This window comes from Beta vulgaris, chromosome 5 (assembly GCF_026745355.1).
Source record: "Beta vulgaris subsp. vulgaris cultivar EL10 chromosome 5, EL10.2, whole genome shotgun sequence".
NCBI lineage: Eukaryota > Viridiplantae > Streptophyta > Magnoliopsida > Caryophyllales > Amaranthaceae > Beta > Beta vulgaris.
Window position 1 is genome coordinate 43,977,121 of NC_079206.1, and position 24,413 is coordinate 44,001,533.

Consider the following 24,413-nt stretch of genomic DNA (forward strand, 5'->3'; position numbering starts at 1 on the left):
TGTCTTATCGACCAATGCCTTCACTAAGAAGAAGAAACACGGGAGCTACCACGTATTCCAGAATAACCTGCGATATCGAGGAACCTTTGACAATAATGATAATAGGGATGATGATCAATCCATCTCCCTGAAAAAGCCATGGGCTACCACCATGTACCCCAACTCCTAATGTCCAACTCTAGACGTGCACCAATCTAAAATCTATAACTATCCTTGTTACACATTACGTTATTTACATGTTATTACTTGTTATGACATACATACAAGCAACACAAGAGTACAAATCAAACATTCACAAGTGAACTTCTTTTATCTTATCATTTAATAAGTGATGACAACTTACAACCCAAGATTACTTTCTTTTAATCTCAATCCTTCTTATTTGTTGAACCTAGCCAACAATCAAACTTACATTTGAAAGACATAACTTATCAACTTATCAAATAAGGGTTACAGTCCTCATAAAGTAGTGAAAATAATAAAATAAGGAAACATATGAATAAACATGATTCAATCTCAATAATATATTAATTCCCCCATGTGAATTAATAGATAAAGTTATCATCCACATGCTTGCATCAATAAATCCATAAAAACATGACAATCTTTAACTCATAAGAAATCTCATAATTAACATGCTTGTACACAGGCATAAAACATGTAGAAATTAATCATACTAGAAATCACATATGAACTTATAAAGTTCCTATACACGATACTACAACTTTTCTCCTTAAATCATGATACTAGTCACATAGCGCACACGTATGTACGTATCTTGTGTGAACTAGTTGGCAGAGCACTTTTAACTCCTTAAAAGTCCCATACTGAGTATTCTCCGCCTAAAATAATCAATATAAACTAAAATCAATACTCTTAAATAAAAATACAACAACTTTAAAATATTTAAAATCCCCTTTAAACATATTCAAAAGTTGATTTTACTATCAAAACATCAATTAGTTTTAATTCCTAGCATAGTACTACCATACTAGTAATTAAAATTCTTAAAACTCCATTAATAAAGTCTTTTATGAAATTCCAGCAACTTATAAATCATAAAATCCTTTTTAAACATATGTAAACATGCTTAAATTCATAATCTAAAACAATCTCATAGTGTAGAACATAATACTATGGTTTTCTAATAATTAACACCCTAAAAGTTCATGCTTTCATGATTAAAACTTCGAACTAACAATAATAAACAAATCTGAATTTTTATTCTTATAATATATATGAATCAAGATTATTTATTAAAACAGCAAATTAAAATCAATAATCATGATTAGCATTAAAATATAGCATAAAAACATAGTCTTTAATGGAAACTTGAGGAAGAAGAAAAGATATTAACCAACAATCAAAAAATCCAAGAAGAAGGATGCAAGGCGCCGAAAACAAGGGAGCAAACAGCCGCAATGGCGCACCGAAATTGGAGATTTTGAAAGTTTTGTGACGTTTCTTGTCAAAGAAGAAACATTACTTTAAGAAGAAGAAAGAACTTAAGAGAGAGAGAAAAAGAAAACGGTGAGGAGAGAGAAAATAGGGTTGGCCGTGTGGTTTGAGAGAGAAGAGAGAGAAAATAATCTTTGTGTGGGGTAAAATAATTGGGTATTAAGATATTTATTAGGAGGTTTCATTTTGGGCTTAGGAAAAGGAGATTGGGCTCAATTAAATTTGATGATGAATAGGATAAAGAAATTAGAACTCCTAACAATAATATAACTCCTCTCTCCTAATCTACTTGCATTGAATTTAAGTTCCTCAAGTCCACTTAGACTCCTTTTTCAAATCAAATTCGTATTTCAAACCTTTTTCAAAGCATGCTTAAATAAAATATTTTTAACTTTCTTAAATCCTTAAAATAATTTCATTTGACTTTTAAAATAGTCAATCTTCTATAATAATCAAATCATTTAAAACTAACTTATGTTTAAATATAAATATATAAATACTAAATATAAATATAAATATATAAATACTAAAATATATTTATAAAATCCTTTAAAATTATGAGGGATTACAAGATATCAACTTAAATATTCACTAACTCCACCTTTTCTTCTTGAGGGACAACCCTCCTTAATGTATTACATGCAAAACTTTGAGACTTTATCCCCAGATAATACAAAATATACAAAATACATGACAATGCTCAATTTATAACTCATATATTTCGAAACTCAAATTAAAATTCTTAAAATTCGTAATTATTTAAGATCTTATATCATTATAAGTACTTCCAATCATTAATTCAAATAAACAAATTTCTTTAATCATAATAAACAACTTGAATGATAAATCATTTGAAGAAATCTAATCCACTTGAATCTCAGTGAATTAGTGTGGTCGAAAATATAATTGGATTCAAAGGTTCATATCAGGGTTAGCCAAAGTTGATCCATCTTGACAACCGACTCGAAACCAAAATAAGCGGGTTTGGGTTGGTTTGTATCCCATTTAAGTAAATGAGTTAATACGATCAACCTATTTAATTAAACGGGGTAGGTTCATGTTAACATTTTGAATCGTAAATCACCTGTTTTGACCTTATTAGCTAATATGTCATATTTAGTGCATCTAGGTTGCATTTTAGAGCATTTAGATTCATTATTGAATCGTATTCTTAAGATATGATATTCTACTCCTATTCAATATGTTTTTTTTTGATGAATTTTAAGAATTAAGAACGTATATTGAGTATAAATATCTAAGCTTGAGGATTAGGAGCACTTGGAAGGAAGGTGCTTGCATAAGGATCGTTTAGATATGATAGAGTACAAATTTGATTAAAAACAAAGTAGAACATCATTAGAATAAATGTGAAAAGCAAGTCACGTCTACTCTCCTGATCATAACTTTTGATGTGCTTAGGATAGTTGAATAAATACAGCAGATTTGGAAACTAGACTTGAAGAGCTTTCCAACTATAGGTGGCACACCCTGAGGAGACTTCTAGTCAATGACTTATGTCTTTCGGGAGTTCGGGTTGTTTTCGCTGGAAAATGCTACCGTACGCGCAGATCACTAAATCCGCTCATTTAATAATTTATTTGACTTTCCTTATCTTATAACTTACTTTCCTAGTTATATTAGGCTACCTAGTATTAATTAGATGTGTACTCCTGTTCTCTCTTTTTCACTCTCTCATGTTATTTTTCGTAGTTTAGCTTTCTTATTATTTTTCTCTCTAGCTTTTTAGTTGCAAACTTTAGTTTTTATTTTTCTCCATTAATGCATGAGTTTAATTAGTTTCTTTTATTGATTTATTTAATTACGTTTTTCTTTGTAAATTTAGATTTTATCATTTATTTCATGATTGAGTAGTTTTTGTTTCTAGAGTTTAGTAATCCATGTTTATATGCTATGATCTTGATGGATGTTATTGATGGTTTGATTTGTCATTGATATATCTAATTGACTAGTGTTTTTATTGTAAATCTTTCAGCCTGATCTATTGTTTGATTAATTCTTGCTAATATGAGTTTGAATTGAATGATCGACTTTTAGCGGCTTATCTATAATTAGCAAATCTAATTATATTAACGACCGAACTGCATATGTTGATTTGACAGCGTTAAGTCCCGATCGTAGGATTTTTGTGAACCATTGATGATTTTTGTGATAGATTTTGATTATAAACATGGTGAACCATTGCCCTAGATCCTTTTAGTTTTATTTTCATATATATTTTATTAGTTTAGAACCTTAATTCTAATATTTGTGATTTTTTTAGTTTTCCCATACTTTAGTAGATAGATTAAAATGACCATCTCTCTGTGTACTCAATCCTACTTACCCTTACTACATTGTTATAAGGTTTGTTAAGAATTATTTTTGACAGGTGTACGACAAACTATCATTAGTTTATACGTATAGAGAATTCTTGAAAAAAATATTGATAAATCTAAAATTTCGATAAAAGAAAGTAAAATGTCGCTAAATCAGGCCATAATTATTATAAGAAACTCTAACCATGCGTACTTTCAATAGTGAACTTGCTCATTTAGCTTTTTAGAAAATAATTATTTTTTAATATTTATGATTTAATGGATTAAAAAGATTATACGGTATCCTAGTATCTTACCGAAAATCTATTTTCATGGCTAAGGCATTCAACCAAGCATATAAATAAACATGATGAATATAAAACAAGAAACTCCCTTAGGCTAGGTAGTCTTTATTCTCATGGTCCTTCAAGCCTAATAATTGATTTGAGTCAACCCCTTAACTTCATCTCTTGATCCTTCACTAATAGGTACCTGAATTATGCTCCTATTGTAACACACTAGTGGAAAAATAAGGAAGGGCTGCGCTAAAAAAGGCCCCTAGGGCTGCGTATTTTGACAGCAGCCCTTTCCATAGCAGCCCTTCACTTTTAAAGTAGGGCTGCGCTTTTCAAACGCAGCCCTTCACAACGAAGGGCTGCGCTTTTTACCTAAAAACGCAGCCCTTCTACAAGTGAAGGGCTGCGTTTTTAGGTAAAAAAACGCAGCCCTTTTAGACCAAAAAAAATAAAAAATTGAAATAATATAGTTTGACAAAGCAGCAACAACAATCAAAGGTGATGAATATCATACAACCAAAATAATGTAATATACAACTGATATTAAATAACAGATATAACAAAACAATGATTATTCCAGAAATCTTAGTGCTGAAATGAAAAAAAAAACGAACAATAGAAAAAAAAAGGAACGAAAATAAAAACAGAAGTTAACAAAAATGAACAAAAAATGAAAAAAATAATCCTAAAATCATAGATCTGAAAATGAACTAATGTGAACAAATCTGAACATTATAAACCCTAAAAAAATAAATTAATCTGAAAATGAACAAAAAATGAAAAAAATAAACGAAAATGAAAAAAAAAACCCTAAAATTATAGATCTGAAGTTGAAATCAAAACACTAACAAAGGCCACCGCCAAACTCATCAGAGGCGACCAACAAAGGCCAAAATAATGACGGCGACCTTCGTGAAAGTCGAATATTCACGGCAGCACTTCCATTCGTGAAAGTCGAATATTCAGTTACGGGCATCCTTGGCTCCCGACGAGGCGACGACTGGTTTTTGCACTTCCATTCACGACTTTCTTGGCAGCACTTCCATTCACGACTGGTTTTTGATGAAGAAGAATAGTCGAACGCCATTGTGAGAGAGGAGAGAGAGAATGGGATTGTGAGAGACGAGAGAGATTGAGAGAATGAGGGAGGGAGGGTTGGAGAAATAAACTACCCTAGCTAGCGCGCTTCTTTATTTTAAGCCCAATCTTCTTTTCAAAATAAAATCAAAAAAAGCCCATGAAGGGCTGCGCTTGTCCCAAAAAATGCAACCCTTCATTTAAAAGGGCTGCGTTTGACTAAAAAACGCATCCCTTCTCTTTACAGTAGGGCTGCGTTTTTTAGTCAAGCGCATCCCTTTTTGTAAAGGTCTGCGCTTTTCTATAAAAACGCAGCCCTACAAGAAAGAAGGGCTGCGTTTTATTTAAAAGCGCAACCCTACTGTATAGAAGGGCTGCGTAATGAAGAAAGCGCAGCCCTTCCTTTTTTTCCCCTAGTGACACCCCAATGATTATCTCTTTTCCAAAATACTTTTCAGTTATAAAACTTAGAGAATCATCAAAGCATTATCGCCCGTTTGATAACGTATCGACTTATTCAAAAATTTGCAGCGAAAAATATAATAACTAGCTTTAGAATTGAAATTTAATAAACAACAAAGTCAACTTTTAAACCAACCAACTTTAACGTTAACTTCAAACCAAACTAAATATAAAGTGAATCAACTAAAGTACGATAAATAATCAATAAGCTACACAAGCTCTCCATTCCCGAACCCAATGATGCATCATCTTCACACCTGTAGATGACAATGCACTAGAGAGCCTGCTCACCAAGAATGGATCATCAAAAGGATCAATAAGGCAAAGACACGATCAACACACACAAACAAAAGCACGTAATCAGCAAAGCTGAGTAATACATAATAAATAAATAAACAATCCTAACATGTACATATATTTTCGTTGTCAACAACAGATGGTGATGAATAACCACTTTCGTAGGTAGGAGTGACCTCATTTTCTAAAGATGTTTATATAACAATTTGTTGTTAGAAATATTAATAAATAAATTACTTTATTTGATGAATATTTTATAACAAAAAGAAAGCACTCACGTTCTCCTTCGATGTCATTAACAGTACAATGACCATTTACCATGATCCCAGATGTAGCTGATAGTTGTACATAATTTGGAACATATACACAAATAGTAAGAAATCTTTTTAATGAAGTATCCCACTTAATGGTAATTGATAAAATAATGTTCATCATACTTCATTATGCTACATAATTTATTGTTCAACCTTTTGCTATACGCTTCTCGGCTATTATTGTCATTCGCTTTTGTCGATTGACCTTAGTAGAATGGCAATCATGTTCATTAATGCTCGTATCTGAAATATATATAGTCCATTAAATATATGTATATTTTGAATATGGAATGACCCAGAGCAAATATTTAAATATACCGACCGTTTGTGATGTTGCTAAACGGTGTTATGTCGATATTACGCTGGTTGGATGATGGTTGATGAACAATTATTGGAGTATAACTGTAACTCGAGCCTTAAGAAAGAAATGGTATTAGTTTAAAAAAATTACATATATATTTGATAACAAATGACAATATATATGAACATACTAACTGTTTGCAATGTTACTGAGCAGTGTTGTATCGATAACATAATAATTCAGTGATCTTTGATGATAATTTACTGGATAGTAGTTGTTATGTAGGCATAAGGAAATAACTTATAATTAAATTATATGTGTCATTAAATTAAAAGGAATGCTTAAATAATAATATACGACATTTGAAGTTATTGTGATCTTTTGATCACAAAGTAATTTATAAGTAGTACACTATTATCAGTTAGCACGGTTTAATTATTGAAAAGGGTTAAAAAAATTTAGAGTATAATAATAATACATTAGATGTTCTAGGTAAAAAATGAATAAGTTTATTATATTTGGTCAAAATATGGAGAAGGCTGAATAATCGATCTTAATTGATTATAACTAAAACTGTAAGTTAATAAGAATTCACATTTATGCATCTAATGTTTTAATCAAATCATATATCTTTAGGATAATATAAGGATTTAGCTAAAAAACCATATAATATTTTAAGCAAACTTTTATAGAAGGCCACATTATGCTGGACCACCCAACACATTGGTGCATAGGTGATCTGCATTAGGAACTGTGAAATTTGTAGTTAGTCGTGACTATCTCATGCTTCTCACTTCTGAGAACTACATGGATTATGGGAGAGAGAAATTAAAAAAAAAGACTAAGGACTAAAAAAACAAACACAAAAGGACAGGAAGAGAGAAAGTAAAGGACATAATGCTCAAATTTGATACTAAGGACTACGGAGACGTAATAGCTTATCAGATTGTTACTAGTAGAATAAATGCTATTTGCTGCGGTTTTACCCATACGCAGCAATTTATCATGTAAAAAGAAAAGGTAAAATATAAAATAAAGATATTGCTGCGGTTTTGGCCTAAAACCGCAGCAATATGGTGTGAACAGAAATTTTTTTGAAAAAAGTTGACTATTTGACCCGAAATATTGCTGCGGTTCTTGACAAAAACCGCAGCAATATATTAAAATAATACTAGAATTTTTTGCACGCGATGCGTGCTTGAATTTTTTTCCAAACAAAAAGTCGATTTTCTTCAGCATAAGAGTCAAAATTTGAACATTAGACATACGAAGTATAATTGTTTTTAGTTGCAAAATTTGATTGGTTTAGTTTCTGTCACTTAATTCTCTCACCATTCTTTTTGTTTTTTTACTTTTCAAAGTTAAATTCTATGAACAAAATAGAATTTTTATTGAATTTATTTATGATTTCTAATATTATAATTTTTTAGTTGATTTCTGAATTAAGTACAATAATTCATAAATTGTAAAGAAAGTGAACACTTTGATTTCGAGTCAATTTTTTTTATAGATTGTAGTTTGTAAGTGAATTTTTAAGTTTTTGTAAAGCTTCATCATTTTAGTGATTTGCATAACACAAATTGTACAATTTTATGATTTTAGTTGACTTGTGAGTGATTGTTATAATTATATTTTTGGTATTTTTGTTTGAAGCCCCTTTTGATTTGTAAGTGAATTTGTAATTTAGAATGGGAAGGGGGTAACATAGTCTCTTCATTTGGGGACACCATAGCTCCCCCTTCCCTTATATAATAGAGATATGTTGTACTTTAATTCTTGAATGATATTTTACATAAAACTTTTTACCTTGATAATTAATTGGTATTATATAATAGAAAAAGATAGGTCCAAATATATGTAAAAGTTTCATTATATATAGGAAACACTATAAAAAAGTAAATAATGTTTTTCCTTGTCTAACTTCTAAATTCTGATTTCACTACAAATACACCTCTATTTTTTTTTATCATGACCCACCATTAATTGTGAATGATTCTTGAGAATAGTGATTTGTAAGTAAATTTTTGTAAATGTTTTTGTATGTATTGACGTTCTAGGTTATTAGTTTTAGTTTGCATGTAATTTTAAGTTTTAATAAAGTTTCTTGATTATTTGAATGATTTACGTGATTTTTATAACGTGATTTTCTCAATTGTATGAGTGATTTATAAAGTTTTTCTTTTAGGTGATTTGTGAATGATTTGTGAGTGAGTGTTGTAAATTAATTTTCGGTAATTTTCTTTGAGTGCCGATTTGGATTTTGACATTTCTTTTGTAATTTAGAAAGGAAAGGGGGGGCAAAATAGGCATTTCAAAAAAGGACACCATTGCTCCCCCCTTCCCTTATATAATAGAGACTAGTTTTGAAGCCCGTGCGTTGCACGGGTTGTTTTTTATATTTTTTTATTTGTAATTTTTTGTTAACATTATTGATTTTGTATTACGTTTACTTTATGTTAATAAAATCATCATTAATTATTCATCAAATTGCCTCATAAAATTACGCTTATTTTATTAAGGATTTACTTATCCCTACACTTGTTAATTAAAGGAGTACCTCTATGCTAAATTACACATTTTTTTCATTTTCTTAATTTCATGCCCAAACCCATTATTATAGTAGAAAAAGAATTGATAAAATATTTATCATTATACCCTTATTTTTAGATTATCTTTAATATCTTTAATTATCTATTAATAAAATTTATAAAAAGTTGATATAAAGTTAGTATTGCAATGGTTGTTTCAATCTCTAATAAGTGAACGCATATTGACCGGTATTGTCAACTAACATATCAGTATATCACTATAATAAAAGTTTAAAAATAAAATAAAGTAGATATTGAGTTGCCACAAATGCAAAGAAGCTGTCATTGAAAATGTTGGCTACTTTAGTAGATTTGCAGCAGTTCATTAGATGTTATCGTATGGTTTAGGCAAATCTCAAGAATCAGGTTTTTTTTATTTATTGTGATTTTATATGTGAATCATAGCCGTAGAGTGAATACATAGTATAGTAGTACTTATAATAGATTCCTAGTTATAATAGATCCCTAAAAGATAAATTTTTTTGGTTTTGTCATAGCCGTAGAGTGAATAAACTCTTATCTCTCAAACTCTAAATTTTATTATCTCTCAAACTCTAAATTTTATTATCTCTAAATTAATAAGATGACGTGGCAATCCTAATAGATCCCTAAAAGATAAATTTTTTTGGTTTTGTCATAGCCGTAGAGTGAATAAACTCTTATCTCTCAAACTCTAAATTTTATTATCTCTCAAACTCTAAATTTTATTATCTCTAAATTAATAAGATGACGTGGCAATCCTAGGTGGCGCGCTCTATGCTCCCGAAAAGTTCCTCTTTTATATATATATATTGATTAACAAATAAATTTTAATATATTGCTGCGGTTTTTTAAAAAAACCGCAGCAATATCATTAATTAAAAGTATAAATGGGGAGTGAGCTAGGGTTTTTTATTTCCTCCTTTCATCTCCTCTTAGGCGCCTCTCTCTCACCCTGCCTTCTCTCTCCTCTCACCCTACCTTCTCTTTCCTCTCATCCTTCAGATATCACGCCTCTCACCCTGCCTTCTCTCTCCTCTCACCCTACCTTCTCTTTCCTCTCACCCTTTAGATCTCACGACCTTCTCTTTCCTCTCACGCCTCTCACACCTTCTCTTTCCTCTCACTCCTCTCAAACGGGGCTGTAGCGTTTTCTCTCATCAAACCGCCGGCTGTAGCGGTCCGTCGCTGATCTCGTCGAGAGCTCGCTGATTCCCGTTCGTCACTGATTTCCTCGAGACCGAGAGTTCTTCGCTGATTCCGTTCGTCGCCTTTAGTTGTCCTTCGAACCAGGCGGTTAGACTTCTCAAGACGAAGACGAACCGATCTTCTCAAGACAAAGACGAACACATGCTCTTTAGTTTTTCTTTTTTCTGTTTTTAGTTTTTTTTTCTGTTTTTAGTTTTTTTTCTGTTTTTTTTTCTTTAGATCTAAACTTCTATATATTTTATTTTCTTGATTTTTATTATTATTTTCACTTTAGAGATATTAACTTCTGTATTTTGTTTATTTTATACTCACGACTATTGTTTGTTTGAACACATAGATTTCTCGAGTTTATATTTACAGATATCAACTTCTGTATTTTATATTTCAGACTATTGTTTGTTTGAACACATAGATATTAACTTTTGTATTTTTTCTTTAGATCTAAACTTCTTGCTTATTATTTTTATTGTCTGAAATAAGTTTCACCGTGTATATCTCGCGGGCATCAAATCTATTGCCTGAAAATTTCACTCGGATTAATGACAAATGCAAAAAAAAAAAAAAAAAAAAAAAAATTTTGACCAAACTTGACTCTAGAGTATATTGTTGCGATTTTGCTTAAAAACCGCAGCAATATATTGATTTTTTCTAATATAAAAAAAACTTATATTGCTGCGGTTTGGACTTAAAACCGCAGCAATATTGGTAGATATTGCTGCGGTTCAAAACCGCAGCAATATTGGTAGATATTGCTGCGGTTCAAAACCGCAGCAATATAATTAATGCCTATTGCTGCGCCCTTAATTGCTGCGCGCCCAAAACCGCAGCAATATGGCACTTTTTAACCGCAGCAAATAGCATTTATTCTACTAGATTAAAGATACTGCTGGCAAACCATAAAATTTGACTACATTAACCTTTACAACTTACAGGCTGTTTGTTTTTTAGATTCAGAACTAAAGAATGAAAAATATAAGTACACTTAATTATCACCATTCCTTCTCTAATTTGTAATTGGAATAGTTTAAGAATAAATAATATATACTTCACTAAAAGTACCCTTTTTAATGTCCTCCCTATCTTTATATAGAATGTAATTTGTACCTAAATTAAAAGACCCTTTTTATTGTCTTCCCTCTCTTTACCTAGAATGCAAGTAGTACAAGTTGCACTTGGAAATATGACCTAAATTTTAACTAATTTCAAAAGCAATGCCTAATCTTAGTAGGGTCATAGGCAGTAAGGTTCACTTTTATAAGTGTGTTGAAAGGTCAAAGCCAAGTAGAGTGGCTAAGTGCAAGAGGGTTCACTATCGTGTTGGTGTTGACCATCTGTTTTGTCTCTCTAGTAATTATATTTGTATTATCTTCTAGTTGATTGCCTCTTATCCTTTGGTATTTGATAGTGGATTGGCATTCTGGTGTGGCAATTCAGATGTGAAAGTGAGAAGTAGATGAACTCTTTTGTGTGTCTCCTTATAAGGAACGCAAGATGAGTATATTTGAAAAGGTCTTTATGGGTTCAATATAGTGACCTAAGTAATGGTTTGAGAAGTTTTATTGAACTATTATTCTCTTTGGCTATGTTAACCTCATGCATGTGTGTATTGTATGTGATCGACTTTGATAGTGTTCATTTGCCTATGGTTAATTCATTGTTGCTTAACAAATATTTAAATGCCTGAAAATTGGCAGGACAGGAAGCTGAGTGGATAAAAGGTTTGGTTGTTTATATTCCACTATGGTGTAAGCCAACTCCATCAGTTTCTATGCGTTGTGATTCATAAGCAACAATTACGGTAGCGAATAATCTAGCCTATAATGAAAGAGAAGGCATTTTCGCTTAAGGAATGCTATTGTGAGAAATCTAATTAGAAAAATGTGACTCGAGTATATATAAATTTGAAGAGGAATATTGTTGATCCTCTCACCAAAGGCCTTTGGAGAAAATTGGTGCTAGAGTTAGCACATCCATAATTGTCGGGATTTCGGAGTTGATGAATAATCGAGTTGCATGGCGAGAAGTTGCGATCCGAATCTCTCCTTATTATGCAAAGTAATTTAGGAGTATTTAAATTTTGATCAAATGCAGTAAATTTAATAAAATTACGAAAGTATAACGTTAAAATATAAAATGATGTTTTTAAAATTACCTTGATACGTAATATTGTTTCCTTATTGTCCGACGACAACAATACTTTCGTCATCCTTCCTAGTCTTGAGATATGTAGTGAATTCGTCAGCATATTTACCCCATAACACACATGTAAGAGACTTATTCCTGTGAATATGACCGTCAAAGTAAATAATATAAAAAAATTAAAAAGATTAGTCTATTAACTTAATAAGTTAATTTTCGTAAAACAACAATACATATTTTTTGGACTTACTCTAAATCAAAAAGATCGATGGTCATCAATTTTGAAGAAGGTTTCTCTTGGATAGAACTATAGCCACTAACTTCTCCAATAAAATCTAAATAGAAGAACAATAGTGAGTACATAATCTGTAGAAAGTAAATAGCACAGAAACATATTAAGGACAAAATATAATTCTTGTAGATTTAAAATACCTATTAAAAAACATTGGAATATTTCTCTGATAGTATGTCATCAAATGTGACAAACTCCAGTCCATATGAATCAATTTTTAAATCCTCACACTCAGCAATATGGGACGAATAATTTAGATCAATTCTATAAGTATGTCTAGTTCCTCGATCTACACCATCATTGTCTCTAACAGAAAAATTAGAGACCTCCAAGTATTTTCCTTCCTTCAGCCTCGAAGAAAAGGTAGACAAAAGAGATTTCTTACATGTAAGTTGAATTTTGTGTCCCTACACATTTGAGAAGCTCATATTAGTATATCTAAATTATGAAATTTATAGGATTTATAAATATAAAAATAATGTTATGCGATTCATGATTACCTCCTTATCATTCAAAATAACATCTATCTTTTCTACGACATCATTTTTATTGAATGTGGGCTTCTCCCAAACACGAATCACCCTTACTTTTATTGAACACAGCTTTGATGCCTTAGAAAGGTCACAAATTTTAACAATGTCTGAACCCATTGTACTACAATGAATATTGTTTGTATTTGTTAGTAGAAATAAATCGTATTGTAACACCCCGATAATTCTCTCTTTCTATAAAATACATTTATAATAAACCTTAGAGAATTACCCAGGCATTATCGCCCGTGTGATAATGTTTCGGCTTACTCAGAATTTTGCAGCGGAAAACTTATTAAAAATCAACTTCATACGTGCACCAGTCTAAAGTTGATTACTATCCACGTTACACTTTACATGATCAATTATTACTTGTTATGACACACAAGCAATACAAATACATATAATCAATTCACAACTTAATTCCTTTTTATCTTAGGATTAAATAAGTGATCATACAACTTACAACCCAAGATTAATTCTTTCTTTATTCTAATCCTTCTTATTTGTTGAACCTAGCCAACGACCAACTTACCTTTCAAAGGCATAAATTATCAACTTAACAAATAAGGCCCACAATCCTTATAAAGTAGTGAAAATAATAATATAAGGGAACACATGATTCAAACATGATCCAACTTAATAAATATATTAATTCCCCCGTGGGAATTAATAAATAAAGTTCCCAACCAACATGCTTGCATCAATATTCAATACAAACATGATATCCAACTCATAATTAAATCTTATAATCAACATGTTCGCATATAGGCATAAAACATGTAAAATCCAATCATAATAGAAATCACATATGAACTTTCAAAGTTCCTATACATGATACAACTTTTCCTTCCTAAAATCATGATACTACATCATATAACACATAGGTATGTACGTACCTCGTGTAGACAAATTGGTAGGCCACCTTTAATCACCTTAAAAATCGCCCACAGATAATATCCGCCTAAAACAACCAATAGAATTTAAAATCAACACTCCAAATAAATTCCAGAAACTTTCAAATATTTTAAATCCCCTTTAAAAATATTTCAAAGTTGTTTTTATCATTAAAACCTCAATTACGTATTTTACCTAGCATAGTACTACAATACTAGTCATTAAAATCCATGAAACTCCATTAATAACCACCTTTTCAAAATTCCAGCAACTTATAAATTATGAAAACTCCCTTTAAACATACTTAATGTTGTATAATATGAGCACTATAAGAGGGGGGGTGAATTATAGTGAGAGAATAAGCTCTACTTTTTGCGGAATTAAAAGTAAACTTAGGAACAAACAATGGGAGCACGAGAGATTTTACGAGGAAAAACTTACTAGGCCTAGTAGGAAGAAACAACCTCGACCACAAGGGATTTTAAACAACTTTCCACTATAATAGGCCAAAACAACTCTGATTACAACCTATTACTTTTCTCTCGATTCTCAACTTAAGTCACTCAACTCAAGTTCCCAACGACAATTCCCAACAACTGAAGTTTTCTCTCAAACTTCACTCGAAGTTCCTTTCTCTTTCTCTTTCTCTTTCTCTTGCTTCACTCAAAGCTTTCTCACACTTACAAGAGTTCACTCAAACCCTTTTTGTCAAAAATACACTTTATAAAATAATGGAAGAGTAATAAACTCGATTAATGTAAGTATGAATTCTCTTAAAGCAAAGGCACTGACACTTTAGATAACTTAGGACAAATTAACTAAGTCAGACACCATTTTGCTCAAATGAATTAGGCGCCTATTTATAGACAATTAAGACAAAACATGTTCTCCACTAACTTAGACCATTATCACATGTTCTCCATGATGTTTAATTAATTAATTAAATTAAATTAATTATTCCATGTCATGTAAAGCATCCACTAATCCACTACTTCAATTCATAGAAGCAGTAACACATTACGTGGTTTTTGCAAAACTTGGAGAATAATTAAACTTATTTATTTAATTTAAATACTTGGAGGATAATTAACTTAAGCCACTAAATCCAGTAACTACATAAAACGTGTATAGCAGTAAACCTTAGGCGTGTAATCTAGATTTTAGGAAATAAATAAATAAAATACTTTAGCTAGTTTTTAGGAAAATATTTTTTCAAAATTTTTATAAAACGGAAAAACAGTTTTTATAATTTAAAAATCCGAAACATTTTGAAAACCGGAAATAATAAATTTATCGAAAACTAAATCTTTTAAATAAAATATAAAAGAAAATATATATTTTAAAAAGATAATATTTGAAAATCAGTTAATTTAAAATCAGAAAATCTTTTTAAAATCTTTTCCTAACAAACTTAAACTAACTTCCTAAAATAATGGATCTTAGTCAAAATATCCCTAAAAACTCTAACAACTATATTGGGCACTCAATTAACTTAGGCGCACATTATTAGTTACTTAGAAGTTCTTAAATTAGTTTTAAGTCTTGTTCCCTAATCTTTAAGTCTTGTTCCTTAGCCTTGTTCCTATAGAGCCAGGTCTGTTCCTTTCATGGGAACAGAACCAAGTTCCTTTGAGAATTCACCACGAACTTAATAAAGCTTTTACTCAACCTTAACAAGAAGATTAATAAATCCCTAATGTATTCTAATCTTCATTCCATGCTTGATTCTTCATCTCTCGAACATCTTTACTTTGATCTTGATTAATTCTCCGCTTTAATCTTCAATCAAGTATTCTCTTAGCTCGAGCATGAATTACCTTGCAACAACATAAATAAATATACTATGTCTTTTGTGGTTAGGTCATCTTCAAAACTAAGGGTCAACAATTTCCTCCTTTTTGAAGATGGCAACAAAAGGCATATACTAAATAATATAATAATCATATATAAAACAATTTTAACAAAGTATGGAACCAAGTTAAATTAAGTATTATAGACTCGTTATTTTATTTTGTAAAGTCGAAATATGAGAACATAATCCATGACAAAAAAAATTTACTCTGATTTGCCTTTTATCTTTCCCCCTTTGGCATCTTCAAAAATATAGTCCACGATTTCAAAAAGATGAATATTATTCACTAAACACATCACACCACCAAACTTGTAAGAAATAAGTTGGTTAGTATAAGCAAAAAAGCATTCAACTCTCAAAAACCGCAATCCAAAAATATTAGCCATTCATTTAGACGCACACATGCAAAAAGATCAAACTTAGAATTAGCAAATTAATAAGTTCCATTGTAGCATGATTAAAGGAGAAGGATAGAAAAGACAAATATTAAACATAGTTCATGTTCCCAAAATAAAAACAAACTAAACGAGAAAAGTTTATGATTTAGGAGAGGGAGGTTGTTCTACTTCTTCCACCACATCATGAAGCTTTGCCATCACTTCTTGATGATTTTCGGCCAATGTATCATTTCCCTTGAGCACAATGTCTTCCAACTTCAACAATCTAGAGTTCATTGCTTGAATGGAGGAAGAAAGTTCACCAAGCCGAGCCATAATTTCTTGTTGTCCGTCCAAGACTTTGTCAACTTTGTGCATTACCCCTTTTACCAACCCATTTAAATCCTTAGCTTCCGTAGCAAACTCCATCATTGCTTCCGAATGACCCATAACCAAGGAAAACAAAGAATCCAACCTTCTAGCATGAGCTAGAGTATATGTAGAACCAATGGTAGGATTTTGAGAAGACGAGGGAGCTTGAGGAGGATTTTTGTGGAGATGGAGGAAAAGGAGGATTGGTTTCCATGGGAACAGGAGTCGGTTCCCTAGAAGGAGGTAGGTTAGATTCATAATCTTCCCTATCAATCACCTTAACTTCATCTTCCTCAAACTTTCTCGGCATCAAGCAAGGAAAATTAAGCACTTTCAGTTTTGAACCCTTTGACTAGCTCTAGTGCTTTTCATAACCGGTTTCACCACCTCATCAACCACCTTCTTCCCTTTCTTCTTAGTTCTTCTTTTTCTTTTTCAATTTTCTTTTCTTTTGATTTTTCTTTCTTTTCTTTTCCCTTTATTTTTCTTCTCTTCAACTTCTTTTTCTTCTTCTTCTTCTTCCACTTCATCATCCTATCATCATCCTCATCATCATCAAGTTAGCACGTCCCTTATAACTTCTCCATTCACAACACAAACATTCAAGTTATTCAAGGCACGCACATTACATATTTCCCGTAATACTCCAATGGACTGAGTTCCCGAAATTTTCACATTAAACTTAAGTAGAATTTCGGTTACTAAAGCTCCATCCAACAACAAATCCATTTTCAATGCAATGACTCAATGTTGAATCATTAAAGGGGAAAGTTTATGTGTTTGTGAGAGGCTAAACAATGGATATAAATGAGATCCAACATGCTAACTTGAGCACGTTTGGAAAGACGAGGCAATAAAGCTTTCTTGAGGATGTGAAACAAAATTTTGTGTAAGGGGAAAGAGATTATGATCAAGAAATGTTTTCCCTTTTGACCACCATACTTAACAATCAATTGATCAAAACAGATATTCGAAAATGGATATGAACCACGTTGTTTCTTGAAATAAACATCAGTCCTCTCACGGGAACACCAAGCAATTTACCCAAAATTTTAGCATTAAAATCATTTTGAGTTCCTTTCACCAAGTGGAACAATTTCCTTCTTCATCCATGGAAAAGTTTTCACAAAATTATCCATCAATTTAGGAATCAAACTATTTCCATAACATTTCACAAAAAGATTTTCCCACCTTGAAACTTAATCATATTGAGCAATTGACGAAAATTTACTCGTTTGCACCATGAAACATCAATAAAAAGTCCATGCACATACCTAGTTGCCGGGAATTTTTTCGAGAACACGAGTTGTTCCTCTCTCGGGAACATCTGATTCCCCCTCACTAGTTGCATAGCTTCTTCAACCTCCATTTCAACCGTTCTTCAGTTTCTTCCTTTTCTTAGAATTCTAGATGAAGAATTGGGAGAAATATCCATGGGTGTTGGTGATTCAATTTTAGTGGAGGAAGGAGAGGGTTTTTCGGCTTTGTGGGAGGAGAGAGAGTGAGAAGTGTTTTTGGTTCATGTTTGTGGAGATTTTCGGTTTTATGAGAAGGAAGAAAAAATTTGTTTTGTTTAAGAAAAGATAATAAAACCGTGTAGTACACGTTTTTTGAAAAAAATACTTCTATCTAATTAAAAAAATATCTTCAACTAACTTGAGAGATATAAGGAAAAAATCAGATTTTTAGGAAATAAAATCTGAACAGAATATTTTTGGTTTTTCGAATTTTGAAAAGAAAAAATAATCTAAAGCGAATACCTGGGAACAGCGTTTGGGAACAATGAATGGAAACAATGAAATTTTGCTACTTTGGAACTCCATTAATTCTTTAATCCTTTGTCATCACTTAAGGCATAGAATTGTCTTATGAACAATAAGGGGAATATTATTGGACATTGGTGAGCAGTTTTCAGACATTTTTACTTATACACATGAAATAATCATATAAGAATTGTGATGTATTTAAGCAAATAAAACATCGAATATGCACATCAGACATAATGCCAAAGAATTAACACAAAGGGGAATATTGTAGCAATCATTTCAACTTGATTAAGCCAAGTTCAAGTCTCAATTTCTCAAACCTATCTCTATTTAAGGGCTTTGTAAGATGTCTGCAATTTGACGTTCAGTCTCACAGAATTCCATTTTAATAAGACCCTTTTCAACATTATCTTTCAGAAAGTGATGCCTAATATGGATGTGTTTGACTCTTGAATGATGCACGGGATCTTTAGAAATACTAATAGCACTAGTATTATCACAATAGATGGGAACACATTCAAAGTGATTCCATAGTCACGTAGTTGTTGTTTTATCCATAGCATTTGGGAACAACATGCTGCTGCTGCAACATATTCAGCCTCTGCTGTAGATAAAGCAACTGTGTTTTGCTTCTTGGTGCTCCAAGAAACTAAACTATGACTAAGGAACTGAACCATACCTGATGTACTCTTCTTATTGACCAGATCTCCTGCATAGTCAGCATCCGCAAATCCTTTCAATTCAAAGGTATCACTTCTCGAATAGAATAGGTAACTCATCTGTTCCCTTGAGGTATCTTAGGATTCTCTTCACAGCTGTGAGATGAGATTCCTTTGGATTGGCTTGAAACCTTGCACATAACCTACACTGAAAGCAATATCAGGACGACTTGCAGTTAGATATAGTAATGAGCCAATCATACCTCGATACTTGGTTTGATCCACACTTTTCCTATAGAATCTTCATCCAATCTGGTTGAATTCCCATAGGTGTATGATTTACTTTGGATGCTTCCAAACCATACTTTTTCAATAGTTCCTTTATGTATTTTGTTGATGGATGTAGATTCCTTCTTCTTTTGCTTGATTTGCAACCCCAAGAAGAAGTTGAGCTCACCCATCATACTCATTTCAAATTCTTTACTCATGAGATTAGCAAAGTCCTTGCACAAAGATTCATTAGTGGCACCAAATATAATATCATCAACATATATTTGAACAACTAATAAATGTTTTCCTTTTGATTTTAAAAACAAGGTTCGATCCAATTTTCCTCTTTTAAACTCATTTTCAAGAAGGAACTTAGAAAGTCTTTCATACCATGCTCTTGGAGCTTGCTTTAACCCATAAAGAGCTTTGTCAAGCTTAAAGACATGATTAGGAAATTCTTTATTTCAAAACCTGGAGGTTGTTCTACAAATACCTCCTCATTAAGATAACCATTTAGAAAAGCACATTTTACATCCATTTGATACAATTTAAACCCATGAAGGCAGCAAAAGCTATGAAATTCTAATTGCTTCCAATCTTGCAACTGGAGCAAAAGTTTCTTCATAATCAATGCCTTCCTGTTGATTGTATCCTTTCACAACTAACCTGGCCTTGTTTCTTATGATAGTTCCGAACTCATCTAATTTGTTTCGAAACACCCACTTTAAACCAATAACCTTGTTATGTTTAGGCTTAGGTTCAAGGTGCCAAACTTTGTTTCTTTCAAATTGATGAAGTTCATGCATTGCTACGATCCAATCAGCATCAGTGAGAGCTTCTTCATGATTCCTAGGTTCCAACATAGAAAGAAAAGCATGAAAAGACAAAAGTTTTTCAATTGAGATCTCGTTTGAGTTCCCTTATTTATGTCACTGATTATTAGTTCCACGGATGGGAACGATGAGTTTTCCAAGGCTTTGGTTGGAAATCCTGGATGGAAACTTGGTTTACTTGATCATCTTCATTTCCTGTACTTGGGAACCAGGTTCAACAATAGTGGATTCATTCACTAGTGCATCATCACTTAGTTCCTCTTCTTCCTCATTGGGAACAGGAACAGGATGTTGTTCCCTTGGCTTTGTTCCCATGACTTCGTCTTCCAAAGTCTCATCAATAAGACTTAGATCTTTTGCAATCCTATTTCGAAGTCATCTTCAACCTGTGTGCTTGCATCAAATTTATCTGTTTCATCAAAAATAACATGCACACTTTCTTCTACACACATAGACCTTTTATTATACACTCTATAAGCCTTGCTACTAGAAGAATATCCTAAGAATACAGCTTCTTCACTTCTAGCATCAAATTTTCCAATATTTTGTTTCCCATTATTATGAACAAAACATTTACATCCAAATGTTCTGAAATATGTAATATTGGGCTTTTTACCAAAATACAGCTCATAGGGCGTTTTATTTAATAAAGGTCTTACCATGGCTCGATTTATATGTGACAAGCAGTATTCACAGCTTCTGCCCAAAAGTTTTTAGGAAGTCCACTAGCTATCAACATAGTCCTAGCCATCTCTTCTAGTGTTCTATTCTTCCTTTCAACAACACCATTTTGTTGAGGTGTTCTAGGGGCTGAGAAATTGTGATCTAATCCATTGTCTCTGCTAAAGTCATCGAACTTAAATTTTCAAACTCTTTCCATGGTCGGATCTAAGGTGAAGTAACTTATGACCACTCAAATTTTGTACTTTCTTTGCAAAGACAAGGAACTCATCATAAGTCTCGTCCTTGCTAGAAAGAAAAATAACCCAAGTAAATCTAGAGAAGTCATCTACAATTACTAACACATATTTCTTTCCATCCTACTTTGTATCCTCATAGGTCCACATAAATCCATATGTATTAACTCTAAAGGTCTTGTGGTACTACCACATTCTTGGACTTGAAAGAGGACCTAACATGCTTACTTTTGCGCATGCATCACACACATGATCTAAATGAAACTTAGTAGAGGGTAAACCTAAAACTAGTTCTTTAGAACGCAGTTTGTCAAGCAAGGAAAAGCTAGCATGACCTAGACGCTTGTGCCATAAAATGAATCATCATCAATAACACTAAGGCATGTGAATTTTTTTTGGGAACAAGGTTGAGATCCACAACATATGTGTTCCCTTTCCTTGTTCCTTCCAAAATGATATCCTTTGTGCTATTGTTGACAATTAAACATTTTTCACTATTAAACTTCACACAGTTCCCTCTATCACAGAATTGGGAAATACTTAACAAGTTATGCTTTAATCCATCAACTAGAAACACTTATCTATGGAATGTGACGATGACTTACCAACTTTGCCCATGGCAACTATGTTACCTTTCTTGTTGTCACCAAAAGTCACACTTCCACCATTATAGGCTGAGAGTGAGAGAAATCTTGATTTATCTCCAGTCATATGCTTAGAACAACCACTGTCTAGGTACCATGTGTTGTTCCCCCTCACTCCAACCTGCAAGAAAACTAATTGTTAGAGTTAGGAACCCAATCTTTCTTGGGTTCCTTTCCTTCAGGAACAATAGATTTCTTTTTCCAAATTACTTACTTGTTTCCAAGTTCTCATTATGCGACCAAGTCTTTTAGGACAAGAGTTCCTAAAATGACCAGTGTTCCCACAAAACATACAAACTTTATCACTTGGTAAATCAACTCTTTTTTAGGTTTTTCAAATTTCTTTTTGTGATTAAAACCAAGACCTTCAGTTCGTTTTGTTTGAGGGTTCTTAATCCAGTTTGGAATAGGTAGCATTTTCTTTTCATTTCTCATTTGGTGCAGTTCCCCTACAAGTTCTTATTTTCAATTTCCAAAAATGAAACATGATTTTTCAATTCGTTTATTTCAGATTTGAAACTTTGCAAGGGAACTGACTTAATGTCAAATGAACTTACTTCAGGAACAAACTCTTTTAGTTGTGATAACTCAAGACTTAACAAGTAGTTCTCATTTTTAAGATTTTCGAAATCCTCTTTTAATTTAAGATTTTTGTCAAACAATTCGAAAAATCTTTTCTCAATATCAATCGAACACTTTTAAGCCAAGAGGTATGTTCCTTTGCTACACTTAAAGCATGTTGACATTGTTTTAGTTTAATGGTCTCATCTTTGCAATCATTTACAGCGTCAACAATAAACTCAAATAATTTTTCTTTACTTAAAGAATTAAGACGAGTTTTGATGGTGTCTAGACTTGCCTCAAGAGATTCAATCTCTTCATCAGATTCGGAATTGTCAGAGCCATAAGACAGAAGTTTGCAGTCTCCTCATTTGGTTGAGGATCATCTTCTTCTTCGAGTCAGAGTCTCCCCATGCAGCAACCATAGCTTTCTTCATGTCAGATCGAGTATAGGAGTTTTTGTATTCTTGTTCCTATCTCTGCTTGTTCCCTTCCTTTGCCTTTTTCTTGTTCCCATTGGGGACAATCCTTGATGAAGTGCTCAGAACTGCCACACTTATGACAAACAAGTTTGTTAGAATATTTCTTATTCTTACCTTTGTAATCTCCATTCTTCATGTTCCTAAACATTCTTTTGAATTTTCGGACCATGAGAGCGGATTCTTCTTCATCAGTTTCTGAGCTTCATCTTCATCAGCTTTTAAGGCAATCGATTTTGCTTGGACATGTCTCCATTCTCATTGTCCAATTGCAACTCATGAGTCATAGGGAACCAGCAAGTTGTTCCAAATTGCACTTGTCCTTAGTTTCCTGTAAGACAGTAACCTTAGCCATCCAACGATCCCTAGGAAGGCTCCTTAGGACCTTTCGTACCTGTTCCTCAGATGTAATCACTTTACCAAGAGATGTTAGCTCATTAATATATTAGTAAAGCGTGTAAACATGTCTTGGATAGACTCTTTTGATTTCATTTGAAAAAGTTCATATTGGTTCATCAAAAGATCTATTTTTGATCTCTTAACTTCACTCGTACCTTCATGAGTGACTTCAAGAAGATCCCAAATTTGTTTTGCGGTTTTACATCCCATGACACGATTGTGTTCATGAGGTCCAAGACCACAATGAAGCAGTTTATAGCAAGAGCATTAATTTCCATCTTTTCGAAATCAGCTTTATCAAAATCAGATATAGATTTAGGAATTACCTCATTTTGTCATTAGTGGTAGTGACTTCAAAATCACCTACCTCTATGACTCTCCATACCTGGTAATTGTCGGCTTTGATAAAGATCTCCATTCTGTTCTTCCAGTAAGTGTAAAACTTACCATTGAACATTGGTGGCCTCTGCGTAGAGTACCCTTCTTCCAGTTTCTCTCTAGTATTCATATTTTTCAAGATCTTGAACTCAACAGGGTTTCCTGAATATTAGAGTTCCCGCTCTGATACCAATTGTTGTATAATATGAGCACTATAAGAGGGGGGTGAATTATAGTGAGAGAATAAGCTCTACTTTTTGCGGAATTAAAAGTAAACTTGGGAACAAACAATGGGAACACGAGAGATTTTACGAGGAAAAACTTCCTAGGCCTAGTAGGAAGAAACAACCTCGACCACAAGGGATTTTAAACAACTTTCCACTATAATAGGCCAAAACAACTCTGATTACAACCTATTACTTTTCTCTCGATTCTCAACTTAAGTCACTCAACTCAAGTTCCCAACGACAGTTCCCAACAACTGACGTTTTCTCTCAAACTTCACTCGAAGTTTCTTTCTCTTTCTCTTTCTCTTTCTCTTGCTTCACTCAAAGCTTTCTCACACTTACAAGAGTTCACTCAAACCCTTTTTCTCAAAAATACACTTTTAAAAAATGGAAGAGTAATAAACTCGATTAATGTAAGTATGAATTCTCTTAAGGAAAGGCACTGACACTTTAGATAACTTAAGACAAATTAACTAAGTCAGACACTTTTCTCAATGAATTAGGCGCCTATTTATAGACAATTAA